We start from the raw sequence: 18,670 nt of genomic DNA on the forward strand, positions 1-18,670 counted from the left end.
CAGGCTCTCATGCATCCTGCCACTTCTGGCTGTGTGACTTTACACACCCATTTATCTCTATCAGCCTGCTTTTTCATCTTCAAAGAAGTGACAGTAATACTCTTGGGGCTGTTGAGAGCATTGACAGGAAATGTCAGTTGAGCATCTGGCATATTACAGGCATCATTAAGTTTAGTTCCTTTTCTACTAACCTCATGCCTTTGACCTAAGCAAAACCATGACTTAGAACAAACAGCATGAATGAGTAAGCAAAGGTTACATGGAAACCTGACTAGACAAGAGAGATTCTTAGAAATAAGAACTTTCTATTCAATGACTAAAAACTAAAACGCTGCTATCATAAGGTGCAATATCCCTTTAATTATAAATGAACTTCAATCTCAGAGATGGTTATAAATGAATAATTAGCCATAGTCCGTTTAAGAATAAAAAATGGATTTCTATCATGTCCTCTTACAATTTTTTTTTCATTCCAGGGGGAAGAATTGGGAGTAGTAGGTAGTTAATAATAGAATATATATCCACCCCAGTTTCTTTTTTACAACTTAGTTGCAACTTAAAGCTAGAAATTTCCTGACCATTGTTGGGGTGGGGTGGAGGGGGGAAGCTGGCTATTTGATTTTTTTTTGTTTATAACTGCTTTACCAAGTTATAATTTGCATACAATAAAATTCACTCTTTTTATGTATGCAATTCAGTGGTTTTCAGTATATTCACAGAGTTGTATGACTATTATGACAATAAATTTTAAAATATGTTCATCACCCCTAAAAAAACCTGCATACTAATTAACAGTCACTTTCCATTCTTTCCCTGCAGACCTGGCAACCACTAACATACTTTCTGTCTATGTGGATTTGCCTCTTTTGGACATGATATAAATGGAATCATACAATATGCAGTCGTTTGTAACTGGATTCTTTTAATTAGCATAATGTTTTCAAGAGTCATCCACTGTCATAGAAGGCATCAGTACTGCATTCTTCCTTATGGTTGAATAATTTGCATTGTATGGGCATACCACATTTTATTTAGCCATTCATCAGCACTGATAAGACATTTAAATTGTTTCTACTTTCTGGCTATTATGAAAAATGCTGCTCTGAACTTTTGTGTACAAGATTTTGTGTGGACATATATTTTCATTTTTCCTAGCTATACATGTAAGAGTAGAATTGCTGAGCCACTGCTCACTGTGGCTTTGCATTTCCCTAATGACCAATGATATTGAACTTCCTTTGTGTTGAACCCATAGATCAGTTTGGGGAGTGTTACCATCTTAACAATGTTAAATCTTTTGCTTCATGAACAGAACATGAGGTGGCTTTCCATTTATTTGGTTCTTTCTTTCAAAGATGCTTGGCAGTTTTCAGAGCACAAGTTGTATATTTAAACATTTTGTTCCCTCAAGAACTTCCTGTAGTATTTCTTGTAAGACAACACTGCTAGCAAAAAAGTTTCTCAGTTTTTTGTATCTGGGAATGTCTTTATTTCATTTTTGGAAGGTAGTTTTGCCAGATACAAGATTCTTGGTTGATGTCTATTTTTTTCTTTCAGAACTTTGAATATGTTATCTCACTGCCTTCTGGCCTCCATGTTTCTAATGAGAAGTCAAATGTCAATCTTACTGGGGTTACCCTGTATGTGACAAGCATATTCTTCTTGCTGCTTTCAAAATTATCCCTTTGTCTTTGTCTCTCAGCAGTTTTTACCATGATGTGTCTGTGTTTGGAACTCTTTTTGTTTCTTTTACTTGGAGGTCATGGAAATTCTGATCTGTGTAGATTAATATTTTTCATCAACTTTGGGAGGTTTTCAGACATTATTTCTTTGATGATTTTTTCTGCTCATTTCTCTCCTTTCCTACTAGTTTGCCCATTATGCATATGTTGGTATGTTTCATGGTGTTCCAAATTTCTCTAATGACCTGTTCATTTTTCTTCATTCCTTTTTCTCTGTTTCATGGATTGCATCATTTCTATTGCTCTGTTTTCAAGTTTGCTGATTCTTCCGCCTGTTCATATCATTAAGGCTCTCTATTGAATTTTTTTAATTTCAGTTACTGTGCATTTCAACTACAGAATTTCTGTTTCATTCTTTTTTATATAACTTTAACTTTTATCTCTTAATAGGTATTCTGTATTTGATGAGACCCTGTCACCATACCTTCTTTTACTTTTTAAATCATGACTTCCTTTAGTTCCTTGAACATGTTTATAATGACTAATTTGAAGTTTTGTTACATAGGTCACCTGGGCTCTTTCAGTTAGTTTATATTGCTTGCTTTCTTGTCTGTGTATGGGGCATATTTTTCTACTTCTTTGCATGTCTTGTAAATTTTTATAAATCTTGGATATTTTAGGAAATATATTGTGGAAGCATATCTGAGCAGTTTTGGGTTTTGTTTGCTTATTTGTTTAGTGACTTGTCTGGTGTTGCTTCTCAGAGGGCACAGCCTTGGGCAAATGCACAGTCACTCCTGAGCTCTCTGTCTCCTTCCCTGATTTTCCTATTAAGCTGTCTACCTCTGCTGATATTACACTCAGCTGTTAGGCCCCACTAATTGCTGGCTGATTGCTTTACTTTTTCTAACAATGCCCTGGGACATAAATCATCCCGTAGTTCAGTTCAGTACCAGTGCCTTTGCAGGAGTGGTTTTTGAGGCAAGTCTTTGAGATTTGTTCTGACTCCAGAGGGATACTCTGAGCTGCCTCTTTTTCTGGTTCTCTCTGGTGAACTAGCTGCTCTATGGGTTAGCTTGTTGCCCTAATGGAACTACTAGTCTCCTTGTAATTGTTGACCACCACAAACTCCATTGTTTTCAAGAGCACTCAGAGGCCCCAGTCCTCCCTCATATGCTTGCGCTGTGGGTGGAGAACCAATGTGTCCTGCCCTGACTGTGCTTCCCCAGCTCATGGACTGAAAGGGTTCACGTCTACCTAGTGATGTTCCATGGGAAAAGAGGGCACATTTGAGGCAAAGGTGCTTAGACCCTGGCCAGGAGCCAGGCTCACCCCTACTGCTTGCCCTGTGGTCCTGCTGATGAGTGTAGAACCCCAGAAGAGCAGAGCATTTGCTGTCCTCTGCCCCTTCAACCTCAGGAGCAGGAGGCCTCTGAACTTCTTCACAAACTGGCCTTTGCTCTCTGGTGTCACGGCAGTGAAGTGCTGTATGCAGGACCTGCCGTGGAGACAGGTCTCACCACTGCAGTAGGTCTCAGTGATAGGAGGACGCCATCATCACACGGACTGTCTGGGAGGCATGGAGTCCTCTCTTTCCCCCACGGAAGCTTTAGTTCCAACCTGTTGGGCCGGATCCCACCAGACCCTGCTCCCATTCCTGTGTGACTGGCACTCCACCCCCAGGGGCAAACAGGCTCCTCCACCCTGACTCCAGAGACAGATGAAGGACCTTACTCAGGATGTTTATTCTTTATCCTTAAAGTGAAAAATAACTTGGTTTGAGCTAGACTAAGTGGAGCAACAAAATAAATAAGGATAATGTTAGATTATAACTCATGGCATAAAATATGTATGAGTCTGTAGAGATACAAAGTGATAACTGCACAGATAAAGCAATGGGAGTGAAGGTGAAGCTCTTCTTCACAAAAGAATTCCGATTTATAAATTGGAAGGAATGTGGGGAGATGCAAAATCACCATGAAGCAAATGCAAGGGCAATAGTTTCAGTTGAGGTCCTGGGATTGATATTAAAATCAGGGAGTAAAAGTTTGAGGAGAAATTGGATATGTCTGTAGTCTCAAATTATCTCCCCCAAGATATTTAGTAATTATGAAGGGAAAAAATAGTAGCTTTACAGTGGAGAAACTCAGCAGACACCAACTCAAGCAAATGATCAAGGTTGACATCATCCTAATAAGCCATCTCAGTGTCACATACCTGCTGGTACAGTGCCCTGAAGACACATCGCTTCTGTGGTATTCTTACCAAAAAGCGCACAGTGCAATCTTATCACCAGAGAAATCACACAAATCCAAGTGGAGGAACATTCAACAAACTGATGGATTTACAAAAAGTGTCAAGGTCATGAAAGATAAGGAAAGACTGGTGAACTCTCACAGACAGGAGGAGACTGAGGAGTCATGACAACGAAAGGAATAAAGGCAGAGACCATCTGAGGACGGGCCCTCTACCTGTGTTGTGTCAGTTGGGATGCACAATGCCTGGCTCAGGTACCTTGGGCTTGACCCGTGGGAGAACTGGGGCCATTTCTCCACTGGCACTGACCAAGTCAGCACGGGTTGGGACCTATGTCCTCCTGTTTAGGCTCTGGAGCTTCCTCCATGGGACAGGGCTCAGCCTCCAGTACCCAGCTCATCTCCCTTTACACTGACTGCACCCTGGACCTTCGGACGGCTCCCGCCATGCCCATGGTGCTCACTGCCCTTACCTTTCCTTGCCACACACGAGGATGCCCCTTTGCTGGTGCTAGAGCATGTAGTGTCATGCATGATCTCACTGAGCCCTCCCCACCACTCAGGTAAGCTGGGACCTCATTTTTATGAGGATAAGCTGATCCTTATTTTTAAAAAGTGTAATATAAATACACATAAAATTTAGCATCTTAATGATTTTTAAGTGCATAGTTCAGTAGAGTTTAGATTCACACTATTGTTCAACCAATCTCCTGAATTCTTCTCATCTTGCAAAACTAAATTCTATGTCCCTCGAGCAGCAACTCCCTGCTTTCCCCTCCCTCAGGCCCTGACAACCTCCATTCACCGTTCTTCTTTCTATTTCTGTGAGTGTGACTACTCTGCCTGTCTCATGGAAGTGAAATCATACGGTTTTTGCATTTCCTGTGGCTGGCTTATTTCATTTCGCATAATGTCCCAAAGTTCACCTGTGTTGTAGCATGAGTAAGAATTTCCTTCCTTTTTAAGGCTGAAGAATATTTGACTGTATGCATAGACCGCATGTTCTTTATCCTTTCACTCACTGACGGACGTTTGGGTTGCTTTCACCTTTTGGCTGTTATGAATAATGCTGCCATGAACGTGGGTGTGCAAATATTTCTTTGAGGCCCTGCTTTAATTCTTTTAGATATATACCCAGAAGTGATATTGATGGATCATATGGTAATTCTGTTCTAATTTTTTGAGGAACTGTCATACTGTCTTTCATAGTGGCTACACCACTTTACAGGTGGTGCACAAGGATTCCAATTTCCTTACATCCTTACTGATACTTGTTATTTTCTATTTTTTTGGATAGCAGCCATCCAAATGGGTGTGAGGTGATATCTCACTGTGCTCTTGATTTGTATTTCCTTAATGTTTAGTGATGTTGAGCCTTTTTTCATGATTGTACCCCTTTTATAGGTAAGGAAACTGAGGCTTTGAGCAGTGATGTATCCTGCTGAGGTCAGCCAAGTGCTTAGGGGTGGGGCCAGAACCGGCCTTCCAGTCTGACTGCAGAACCCCTCCTTGCACCACCACCCCTGTGGGGAAAGCCACCCACCCTGCTCACCCTGGTGCTTCTCCCCTCTTGCCTTCTGACCCCTGGGGCCCACCTGCCTTTTATTTTATTTCTACCACCTAAAAAGGAGGCAAGGAAGGGTGCTGAAAAAAACAGATCCTGGTACATGCATGTGTGTGAGATGATGGGCATCCCCAGAGGTGCCACGGCCTCTGTGAGAGGGCATGCGTGGTTAGCTATAGACTGGGAGGCCCAGAACTGCCCACCCCTCATACCCTGAGGCAAAGGACAGCAGCGTGGAGGGGTGGAGACAGGTCAACCCAGCTGTCAGTGGGAGCTGCAGGCAGGGGCCAGCCCCAGCCAGGTGACGTCGCACTTCTGGCTGCTCAGGGCCTGAGGGGAGAGTGGTGCCGATGCTCGGGATCCAGAGGCGGTCCCCAGGCTGAGCCCATTTTCCACAGGTCCTCCAGGCTCCCCAGCCACCACTTCTGGCTGGTCTCCAGTCTCTTGTCCAGGCAACTCCCACAGCTTCCTTACTGGTCATCTTTCTTTTTGTAGCAGCTACAATGAATTCCTTGAGCACAGAGTTAAGAACACATGAGTTAAGAACACAAATCTGGCCATGTTACCCCTTGCTTAGCACGCTTACTATTTCCTTACTGTCCTCAGAATAAAGTCAACTTCTCAACATTCCTGCAAAGCCTACTGTGAACTGACCCCTGTAGGAATTTCTAATCTCAACTGCCATCACTGATCTCCAGAAACCCTGCAGGAAATCCATCCACAGAATCTGACATGTTCTTTACTTGGACAAGTCCTACTCATATTTCTGCTCAGCTCACATTTTAGCATCCCTTCTTGGAGTTTTTCTTCACCCTATTAACCACAGAGAGGGTAACATATTTGCTCCAGATCACACAGCAAGCCAGCTAGGATTTAAATTCAAGTTTTAGAACCCTATTACTACCCAGGGTTGATGTTAGCCCTCTCTGTAAACAGGGCTCGTGTGACGCACGGGCATCTGAGCTTTGAGGCCAGGCCCACGCTGGCCTGCAGCGTAATGCCCAGCACAAGGCCAGACACAATGTGTGGTGATTGCCACTCTGTGCTCAAGGAAGGGTGCTGAGGACTAGTAAAGGCACCCTTGGGTTTTTTTTGGGAGGAACATAGAGCAGAGGAGTGGCCAGGGCAGGGAAATCCTACCTGCTCACTCAACAGCAGAAAACTATGCATGAGGATTCCCTCAGAAGGAGGTGGGCCCTTCCCAGCACCTCCTGGCCCTGACCAGATGCAAAGCTAGAAATGCAGGGGATGAAGTATGTGTGTAGCCTGGTTCCTGAGCCTTAGAAAACCTGCCACCAAACCACTTGGGATGTTAAGAGGCTAGTGGCACAAGCTGGAACTGCTGTCTACCACTGGACCTATGCACACAGGGCCTCTGTGAGCCTGTCTGTTTATGAGTGTCTTGAGGCCAGGGTTATGTCTCCTCTGGTTCCTCACACCTGGTCAGCATCTGGAATCCCTCTGCGACTTTTCAGAGAAATTATATCCTCAGCATAGGACCCCAAGCCTTACCATATGTTGTGTGGGCACGGGAGTAGACCCCTTGATGCTTCCAGAAGTCTGGCTAGGGAATAGGCTAGACCTGCCCGTGCGCTGCCTAGCAGTAAGGCTCTTTTCTGTCTGGTCCTGGGCTCAGCAGCGATCCCCACACCCTCATGCCCGTGGCAGGAACTTGACTCAGACTGTACATCTGGGTGACCAGGGACTGGACCTCCTTCAGGGCAGCACCTAGGCTCTTGGGAAACAACCTCACTATTGTGAAACTTGGAAAGGAAAAGGCAGTTGGTGACAACAGTCCCTTCTCCATCCCCTCCACACTGGATAGAAATGATCAGGAATGAGCCTCAGGTGAGGCCTGCTCTCCTAGGCCGCACACTTGGCTTGGAAGCATAACCCAGTTGCACAGCAGTTGGGTTAGACAGGGAGCGGGGAACACTGACCCTGGCTTTACCAGCAAGTCCCGAGGGGGCCTGACCCAGACGGAGGATTGCTCACATGCCCACCTCGGTCACGATGCTGGTTGGGTAGACACCCTGGCTGAACCGGGCTCTTTGTCAGGGGCTGCTGCCAGAGCTTCTCCTGCGGGATGACCTCCAGCTTATAGACCGCCCCTACCCAGTCCAGGAACAGAGGAGGCGAAGGTCCGGTTTGGCACCCAGATCAGGCAGGTGACCAGAGCAGGGACCACAGTTCACTTAGTTCCCAGACCTAAGGCCTCTCTCTTGTTGTGGAGGCCAGCCTGGGGCTGCCATGGAGTCCTGGGGTTCCCATGGAGTCCTGGGGTTCCCATGGAGTCCTGGGGTTCATGAGGCAAGGACGTGAGATTGATAGGCCAAAGGGCCCTCCTCTATGGGAAATTTGTACAAGTGTGTTTGCTTCCCCACAGTCTGGCTAAGAGGCAGAGGGACAGTTCTGCGTTTTTTGTATCCTCCAGTTTGACCCCTTCACTTAGGCTGGCTTTCCACCACCAGGACACAAGGTTTATGTGCTGAGCCATACTGGAGCTTGAAGCCAAAGGAAAAAAAATTAGTAATATAGATCCTATCTTTGCTTAAAAATTGGTATTTGTTCACCATGAATTTGTGTATTGATTTTGACTGTTTTAAATAAAACATTTATCTTGGTTACTGAATTTCTTGGCACCTCCTTAAATTTTGCACCTGAGGCAAGTGCCTCACTCCTTTCACTCACTGCAGCCTTTTCCCAAGGCTCATAGCTTCGGGTGATCAGGACCCCACTGGGACTTTCTGGAGAGCATATAGAGTGAGGAGGCATCGGTTTCCTAGTTTCAGCTCCATTGGTCAACTTCCCTGCACTTCCAGGTTGCACATATGTGAGAGCTGAGCAGGAGCCACTCAACTAAATGGTTTGCCAATGCCCGTGAGTATCTGTAAACCCAACCTCCAACCATTTTGCCCTTGTACAAAATGAATGCCTAAGTACACTGCTCACAGCTGGACCCATTGGGAGCACATCCCTTCACTATTGTCCTTTACGGCCTCTCCTAAATGGGGCTGTGTGGCAGTAAACAATCCATGTTTGGGCTAGTATCAACCTAACCCACCTGTGAATACACACACACACACACACACACACACACACACACACACACCCCATCAGTTGACTATAGAGAACAGCCTCTGTAAGACCTTAAGGTTTGAGTTGAGGGAGAAGTATCGGTATAGCTGAAGTAGGTGTCATAGGAGTTTGAGCCACTTGTTCATTGACTTATATGAGTCCTGTGGATCCTGACTCTACCATTTCCATTGTGTGATGGGTGGCTGATATGCCTGTTTAATCTTACGGCTTGGTAGAATCTGAATGTACCCAGTTCAACAGGATAGATATCCCTAGTTGCATAGACCTTCGGTGTTCCTTTGCCAAGTATTCGGTTTTCCCTGTGGCCAAATAGCTACTTTTCAAAAAGCAAATAGCTTTCCACTGGAGAAGGCTTGCTTGCTCTGGAACCCTGGAGATCTGTACTGAAACCCTTTTACAGGCTTATCAGAGGCTCTACCCAGCACCATTCCCACCACAAACACCTCCAGCACCTCTGATTCGGTTGGGTCAGTTGGACCAAATGGCAGGGACCTTGCACTGTACTTTGACACATTGTAGAGATCTCTCTTGCTCTGAGCTTCGTTCGAAATGGGGAGCCTTTCAAGAATGGGTCAAGCAGTAGTCCCACCAAGCACCATGGCTTTTTATTAAAAAAGATACTGGTAGAGGGTACAGCATACACCTTGCCTTTACCTTTCAGGGGATGACCTGGCATGTTCCAGGCTCTGGGATCCCTGATGACTTCACCAATGTGCTTCAAAATAATATGGGATGGAAGAAGCAAGTGAGGATATAGTTGAAATAAGATTGGCCACAATAGTGGTTCTAAGGGTTTGTTTTCTAGTTTGCCTATTTTTACATACATTAAACTCATTCCAGAACAACAAAGTAAGAAAAAAATCTTCACTAGCATGGAAGACTGTGAATCTTCATATATTTTTATCTCCTATCTTCCAGCCTGTATACAAGTAAATGGAGTACTTCCTTATATGTGCCAGCTAGGTACAATAAGCCTTATGTCATCTATACAGTAGACATCATGTGTTCTATAGAATATCAAGATAATCAAAGTCCCTAAATACTCTATTGTGACTGAGAGCAAGAGAATTAACATAACCCAGGGCAGGAAAATGAGTATGTTACTGCTATTCATCCCACATAAAAGCAAACAGCTTTTGGTCCTTCTGACTGGAGGATATAGGAAGAAAATATCAATGTTGGTACTAATATCTGCAGTTCCTCCCAGGATATGGTTTTACTTCTGCTTTAATAAGTACAAAAAAACGGTGGAGGTGTTTGAGCTTTCCATTTGGCACTTCCTGCCATAATGGCTCTTATTTAACAGGAAAGGGTCTTGCCAGCTGCCAAGTGTATCTATCCCAGTTAGGTACTTAAAGACCAGGCAAACAGTGGATCTTTAGGCCCATTCAATCTGTTGCTCAAGAACTCCATTTGCCACCCAGCTTCCATGAGCTTCATGATGTTGTGTCCCATCTCCTGGCATTAAGCCAGTCATACTCTGAATCCAACAGCCTTTGAAAGGTCTGGGTCTGTCCCTTTTCCCAGGCCAGAGTCACTCTGGTAAAAGGCCACTCATGTGGGCTGAATTATGTCTCCCTCACATCCCTATGTTGAAGCCCTAACTCTAAACGCGATGATTTTTGGAGGTGGGGCCTGTGGGGACCAATTAGGTTTGTATGAGATTATGAGGATGGGCCCCTCATGATGGGATTACAGCCCTGACAAGAAGAGATACCACAGAATTTGCAAGAAAGTGGCCCATCTATAAGGCAGAAAGAAAACTCTCACAAAGAACTGATTGAGCCAGCATCTTGATCTTGGACTTTCCAGCCTCCAGAATTGTGAGAATTATGTTTCTATTGTTTTAAGTCTGTGGTATTTTGTTATGGCAGCCCAAGCAGACTGAGATGGCCACAGATCCCTTGTGGAGAAAGACTGGGGAAATAATAATCATGTATGCTTTTGGCAGTACAGGAGGGTTTTTCCATATGGAGATTTGGCCTCCTTTCAGGGAAGTGGGCTCTGGGCCTGTGAACTGGCCTGGATCTGGGAAATCTGTGAGGAAATACCATTTTCCACCGTGGTTACTGTCATCAGCCTTCTGCTCACTTGTTCTTGATTTTGGGGGTGAGGTCATTATACAAGTCAAGTAATACCTGATTTTACTTGACTTAAAAAAATCTGACCATTTATTTAACTCCTGGGGACACCATGGTCTATTAGCCTTCACCAGACCCCTTGGGTCAAAGCACTCTGGCTGCCCCTTAGGTCTTGTCATTATATCTACCCTGCCTCTGTTGATGAAATGTCGCCATCTGGCCTGTTATTCTGGAATCCTGTCATCCTCACTGACACCAGAGGTCCTCACCCATACATTCTGTGTTGCCTTAGTAAAGGGAGTGCCCTCTGGACTTGCCTTGGAAATGGAATCTTGTGAGAGGTTCTCTGGTCTTGCTTGATAAATACTCTTGAACATTTTCATTCCTCTGAGCTTTCTGACTCCTTGGAAACTCTGTCAGGAAAGTTCTGGCATTTCCCCCTCTTATCTATAGACCATAATTGCTTCAAAGAGCCATCTCTGAAGCATATGAAGATGGTTTTTTGTATCCTTGCTTGGATGTTAAGCCCAGAATAATAAGAGAGTGCTCCCAGGTTAATACATTCCCACGTTACGCCTGTTCCCACCAGAACACAGGTGTAGGAGGAGGGGACTGTGGAGAGTGGAGCAGAAAAGAAAGCATCCACAAGGGTCGAGCACAGAGTCGTTTACAGTTATGGGACACTGGGGAACGCGTCTCAGAAATGTTCCTCTATGGTGGAGAAGCAGACACCGTTTATCCATAGGTTTCTGCCCCTCACTGGTTCAGGCATGCCCCACAGGGTGTCAGCTTCCTCATACGTCTAGGTGGCACACGCCTGAGTGTGAGCAGGTTTCTGTGTGTGCCCCGTGCCTCAGGGTCAGAGGAGTCCAGGAGCAGAATGTGACAAGCAGTGCAGCCACCATGGGGACACCTTGGAGAAGTTGACGCCACATCAGTGCTGGAGGAAACAGCAGGCCTGGAGGAGCTGAAGCTGTGACCACAGGGTGTCATGTTTGGTCATCCTGTCCGTGTATGACTGGGGAAGATGCAGCCTGGGCTGCCCCGTGCTGGGGGCTGCCTGGGAGCATGAGGTGGGCAGGCCTCTGGCAGCCTCATTTAGAGGTTGAACTCCTGCCTCTGCCTGTTCTGGCCAAGAAGGCCCAAATGTGGGTCTGTGGGCCACTTCCTGGCACCTGAATAATCTGATCCAGCTCAGACACTTGCCCGTGTGAACACCCCACATCCAGCATTGGGGGACGGCAGAGGGGGGAGGCTGGGAAGGTTAGCAGAGGTTAGGCCATGTCTGACATTAAAAAGTATTAATTGTTACATGGTTTAGATTTAATTCTCCGGCAAATGAGAGTCAGAGCAAAACCTGAAGAGATGTGTTTAAGAAAGATCCCTTGGTGGCCAAGCGGAGAATGCAAGGAAGGGAACTAGGGTGGAAGCAGAGACACCAGAGGGGAGACCACAGGAGGCGTCCAAGAGGGTGATGGTGGTAGCGGCCGAGAGAGATGGATTCTAGAGATGTGAAGGAGGTGGCAAGGACTGGCCTTGGTGACCGACTGGATGTGGGTGTGACGGGGGCGGGGAGGCAGGGAAGATGCCTAATCTGGGGACTGGATGCGTGGGTAGATGGTGCTGTCTTTGTCTGAGATGGTAGCATAGGAGTAAGATTGGGTTGGAGAGAAGATGATGAGGTGGCTCTGGGATGTTTTGAGTTTGTGGTGTCTTTGGGACATCTAGGTAGAGAAGTGCACTCCGTCAGAAGTCTGGGCTGGAGATATGTATTTGGGAGTGGGCATGACTGCAGAGTTCCTCAGGCCTTGGGCATAGATGAGGTCACCAGGGATCACAATAAGTTAGGGCTCCCGGTTGTACGCAGGCTCAGAGAATTGATGGAAAGCTGGGTGTCTGGCAGGGCTAAGTAGAAGTCTGTTGTGGAGGTGGCTGTGGGTGCTGGGAAGGGGACAAACCAAAGTGGAGTCCTAGAAGGACGGTCTGCTTGAGATGGAGCCTGTAGAGAAAGGACTGCTCGTTGGCTGGCCTAGGGTGGCCTCTAATCTCTGCCCTTCCGAGACCAAATCCAGTGGGACTGGGGGAGAACACAGGAGGAGGGCAGTGGCAGTTTGGAAGGAACTCGTTCTCAGCACAAACAATCCAAGTCACTCTGGAGGAGGAACGTTCACAGAGGAAAGGAGGAGCGGGGCCAGAGCTTCCAGGAAGCTACGCCTCAGGGACAGACGGGAAGAGTGGTTGCAAACACAGGCTGAGAATGCAGATGCAGGGCCGGCTGGGGGGTGAGGGGCTGTGCCGCCCAGGCATCTCCCCTGGGAGAGGCAGCAGGCTGCAGCAACAAGAGTGCCCTGAGGGCTGGGAGGGGCCACTCCGGGCTCTCTCAGAAGCTCCAGGAACCACCGGGGAGCTGGGGAGCAGCCAGGGCATCCCTTTATCAGGGATCATGACCTGACCCCAGAAATAAACCAAGGAGGCCTGGAGGTGGGTTTATGCATGACAGACTTTAGGATCAGATGCTGTGGACACCAGCCTCATCTCCACGCAGACCCAAAGCTTCAGGAGTCACCTCCATTCAGCCCAGCGTCTACTGTTCCATGCCCCGTGGAGGGTTGGGAGCTCAGCCCTAAGCGAGTCTGAAGCCTGTGCTCTAGGCTGTTCTGGGGACCTTGCCAAGCAGAGAGAAGCTGCACCCTTCAGAAGTGGCCTGGTCAGTCACCAGACCACTGGTAGGGCAGGTAATGATTCCCTGGAACACGAGCACTTGTGGTTGTCTTGGGTATCCCCGTGATCATGAATAGGTAGTCAGCATGTGACCTTTCTGAGCTCTTCCTTAAAACAGGGATAGTAATGGTGCTTCCTTTGGGGTTGATGTAAGGTTTAAATGCGAATAATATCAGCCCACTAAGGACCTGGAGATGAAGACCTAGGACGCATCAGCTCCCATTATGGTGATTATCCAACCTGCCTCCCTTCCTCTGAGTCTGTGGCTATGCTCTGGCTTCCTGTGAAGACATGCCTTTAGGTTGAGAATGCTCTGGAAAGCAGCTGAGTGTCTTTCTACTGCTGCCTATTTTGTGTGGTGCAGCACTTTGGCCTCAGAGCTTAGCTAAGGGGGTCTGACTGGGGAGACAAGCCTGTCACATGGCTGGGCAGCTGGTTTCTGAGCCCGCATGGCTGAAGCCAGCCCCAGACACTGCAGGAACAGGTGAGGCCTCCTGGGATTCCTAGCCTCTGCCTTCAATAGGAGCAAAGATGAAATTTGGCTTCTGTGGGGACCCAAATAGTTCCCTCTTGTAGACAGAGGCATAGGAGGACAGTCCTTGTTTGTTAGAGAGACCCCTTTGCTACTCTCCGTCCTTTCTGGACTTCTAGCTCCCTCAGAGGTGCTGAGGAAGATCACGTGGGAAAATGACAAACCAGGAGAATGTGCATTCTGGAATGGGGCTGGAGTGCAGAGAAGCTGTGTAGGGAAACCCAGAGGTGAAGCGGGGGCAGGGTGCTCCCCAGGATGCCGGAGGGGCTCTGCACATCCTTAGCCTGGTCATCTGGCCATCACAGTGCAGGCCACAGCACCCCCAAGTCAGCTGTTCATGGGCTGTGAGCCCAAAGTCAGCCGACTGTGCCCCTAGAGGGTCCGGGTCCTCGGCCAGGAAAGGAGGGCTGGCATGAAGCCACAACTGGGTTCTCCTGCCCTCACCCCTTTTCTTGGTTCTCAAGGAGGCATCTGGGGGAGTAAGCCTGTTGCAAGGAGAACTAGAGGGAAGGACTCTGTTTTCATTTCAAGCTCCTTGGAGGGTCAAGGAAGGCTGCCAGAGTCTGGAGGAGAGCTTGCCGGAGCTGAACTTAGAGATCAGCACTACTGTGGTTACGGGAGCATGAGGCAGGGCTGTCAGCAGAGGTCAGCAGGGGCCATGCTTCATGGGGCCCTGAGAGTTTAGACTTTGTCCTAGGGCAATGGGGAGCCACGGACACTTTAATAGACAGGAGTGATTTAATAGAATTGTATTTTAAAAAGCTCCCTTTGCTGTTGTATGGAGAAAGGGTTGAGAGGCCAGATAGGAGACAGAAAGAGCTGGCAGAAGGCAAGAGATCTGGGGGCCTGGCCTGGGGCTGGAGCTGTGGAGACAGAGCGAAGTGGGCTAGTTAGGGATTAGTTAGGGATGAATGCAGTCATGCCTACTAACTGGTCTCCCTGCTTCCACCTTTGCCCCTCACAGTCTGTTCTCCATACAGCAGCCAGATTAATCACGGGTAAAACATATAAAGTCCAAGTCATGCCACTCCTCTGGCTTCTCATCTCATAGTAAAAGCTAAAGTCCTTCCTGTGGCTTACAAGGTCAACCTGGCCAGCCTTCCTGCTCCCACATCTCTCTGACCTCATCTACTACTCCAAGACACATCACTTACATATTCCAGCCATTTCTTCATTGTTCTTAGAAAATGGCAAGCACGTGTCTCATCCCCTGCCCCACCCGGGGCCCTGGAATGCAATTTTCCCAGGCATCCATCCACATAGATGCTCCCTCACCATCTCAGGTCTCTGCTCAAATGCCAGCTTACCTGTGAGGTCTTTAAACTCCTTACGCAAAAGGATCACTTATTCTTTGCTGTAATGTCCTATTTATTTACTTTATGGCACTGCTTATTTTGTGTTTGCTCAAGATGTTTTCCTAGTAAGAAGCACAATGCCTGGCATATAGTAGATTCTTACTAAATAAGTAGTTGAATGAATGAATGGAGGCTGAGGATGCAGGAGGAAAGCAGCTGCTCTTCCGGCCTGCCCTCCACTTGAGGGTTCAGGCACTATGCCAGCAGAAACCAGGGGAGCAAGGTGAGGAGAAAGTGGTGGAAGGCAGGGAGGCCCTGTGTGTGTGTGTGTGTGTGTGTGTGTGTGAGCACGCCCATGCTGCCCCCAGGCTCCTGGACTTCTCCATGCCTGGCCTGGGCCCTGGGCAGGATGGAGGTAGGTCTGGGCCAGACTCTGACCAAGGAGGTAACAGGTTGTGCCAGAAGTGTGGGCATGAATGGAAGGGATGGGGTGGAGGGCTTGTGGATGGGAACTACCCGAGCTGCCTGGGGATGGCTGGGCCAGGGCTTTGCTGTAGGGGAGAGGACGGTGGAGCTGGGCTGTGAGGAGTGAGTAAGAGTTCACTGAATGGAGAAGAAAGAATAAAGGCATTTTGAGTTTGAGTGAAGGTCTGAGGATGTGAAACGGCGGGATGGCTTGGGAAATGGTGGCCTGTCTGGTACAGTGGAGACAATGAGACCAAGTGGTCGACACCCTGAGGTCAGAGAGGCTTTAAATGCTAGGCCTGCAGTTGATCAATCAGAGACGCCATCCTGAGGGCCCTGGGGCCACAGAGGGGTCCATGAAGGAAGGCACTGAGCGAATCCTCCAGTCACCTTGAAATGGGCTCCAGAAATGCTTTGGAGCCAGAAGCCCAGACACAGTCATGGGTAGGATGGGATGGCTGGTGCAAGGGTCTAGAAGATGATGTCTGAGTCTCTGGTTTGAAGACCCCTGAGGTAAAGACCCGAGAGAGGGGCAGGTTTGGGGACAATAATGAGACTTCCGTCTGGGCCAGGTGAGCTGGGGCACTCTGAGCTGGGGATCCTGTATCTGTATTTCCTCCTGGAGATGCCCCATCTCTGGGCTGAGACCCTGGGTCACAGAGACTTGTCCCACGGAGACCCTGCCCCAGGTTTTCCTGGCCCACCACATTTGGGCTGAGTCGCCCTTGAGCAGAGAAGATGGCTAGCGGGCTGGGTAGAGACTGGGCCTTGAAGCAGGGAGAAGACAAACCAGCCTGGCTGCTCTGGGCGGCCCTCCCCTGAGCTCCTGCCTCCCCAACCCCTCACGGGGAGGCAAGGGCTGCTCTGGTTGCTGCAGCCCTGTGAGGGTTGAGCTGTGGGTCTCAGGGGAGGAGATGGTGCCGAAGTGGCAGAAGGACCCCTCAGTTTGGGTGGGTAGGTGCTGTCAGGGAAGGGGGTGATTGGGCGTCTTGGGGTTAAGGCCAGTACCAGTGGCTGGTGGATCTACAGCAGCAGGTGGGAGTAGGAAGCCCAGTTTCTTCAGGTTTGAGTTGGGGAGAGGGGTGGGGGCCTGTGTCAGGCGTTCCGGCATTTTTCTACCAGCTCCTACACCTAATGGCTCCCCTGGCTGCCTGTCATCCCCTCTGCTCCTGCCTCTGACCAGGGCGGGCCAGCGTGTGTGTGCTGGTGCAGCTGGGCAGGGAGGGAGGCCCCGGAGCTTCCACCACCCGTCCTACTTGGGTGTGGCCGTGAGCCGTGGGAACCTGTGTGCACAGGGCCAGGTCAGCTCCAGACACCACCTCCCTGCTCACTGCCCGACCCCTCTCGGAGTAGAAGGGTGAGGACTGGGGTCACCTGCAGGACCAGGGCCCAGGACTCCAGCCCCCTTCTCCCATTGCTTCCCAGGGGGACACCCTCCACCCTGGGCTGTGCTCCCTCAGGGAGGGGAGGGGCAGCAGGCGGAGCCTTTGGGAGCAATCCCAGGGAACAGAGGGGGAACACAAGATCTCCAAGAAACAAAAACTTAGGAGAATAAGTGCTCAACTCCCAAATCAGTGCCGAGTATGCACGGATCGCAGTATTCCCCAGGAGGAAAGTTGCCTGAGAGGAAAGAATACATCACAGAGCCTCTAGATTCAGAGCATCCCCAGTACCTGCCAAAGAAGTTTGTTTGTTGGTTTGTTTTTCCAGAGCCCGACATGCTGGGTCTAAATCTGGACAATTGAAAATGGATGAGAACAGCTGGGACATGTTTGTAAACAAAGAACAAAGAGCAGAGATTGGCATTTTAAACTAAAAAAATGGTAGTAATTAATGTGATACTGTTCCAGGAATAGGAAGACAGCGCAATGAAAGGGAATCCAGTAACAAAGATTCTTACAAACACATGAGAAGTTCCCACCTATCAGTAAGATGTTTAAAAAAACCTCAGAAAAATGTGTGACTGGTTTAGGGAGATTCACACAAGGACTCTTGGAGTGAGACCACCCCCACCCCCGGACCTTGCCTCCCTGTTCACTGAACTGGTCTCTCAGCGCCCAAAGTCAACACAGTAAATATTTGTTGAATAATTATCACTAGCAATCAGTGGAATAGGAATTAAAGCAACTACACATCCATTGTACTTATCAGATTGGCAAAAGTGAAAAAACATGATAATACTGTGTTGGCAAGACCATGAGGGAACGGGTAGTGTTGTGTGCTGATAGTAAGAGTATAAATTGATAACAGTCTTCCGTGGTTTGTGATAGTATAAAACTGAAAATAACACAAACGTACATTACTCGGGGCTCACTAAACCGGGACTAAATAAACAAGCCTGTGTCCCGGCCCCAGCAAGCTAAGGAGAGGGTAGATCCATGTGACCCAGAGGCCAGGACATGTCGTCGCTTGTCAACAGCCAACAATTAACTCTGATACCATTATTACTTTTAGAAGTGCGATTCTGTACCAGCGTGTGCAACCAAGACACTAGAGAGCCTCAACTACCCACCTCCCCAACACACGCGCGCGCGCGCGCGCACACACACACACACACACACACACACACACACACACACAGCCCCCTGCTGGGGACAGAGTGGGGGAAAGGGAAAGAAAAAAGAATTAAGTGGCCAGAGCACAGGAAGGGAGGGAGGGAGAAACCAGTTAGAGAGTGGGAAGAAGGCCAGCGGCAGAAACCACCCACTGAGTCCCCACCATCTCCACCCCCAGTCATATTCCCCTTGCAGGACAATCTCCCCTGTGCTGCTAGTAGCGGCCTGCCGTCCTACTGGGGGCCAGACGGAGCCTTTCCTGTTCATGCTCACCTTTGTTATGTTACACCTTTGCACACACAGTTCCTCACTCCTTGGAGCTCTGCCTCCTCGTCCCTTAGTTCTCAGCTGACGCCTTCCCTGATTCCACTCAGGTTAGATGTCTTGGTGACATCACCTTGTGGCACCGCTGACCTCACCT

Source organism: Manis pentadactyla, chromosome 13 (genome assembly GCF_030020395.1).
Source record: "Manis pentadactyla isolate mManPen7 chromosome 13, mManPen7.hap1, whole genome shotgun sequence".
Lineage (NCBI taxonomy): Eukaryota > Metazoa > Chordata > Mammalia > Pholidota > Manidae > Manis > Manis pentadactyla.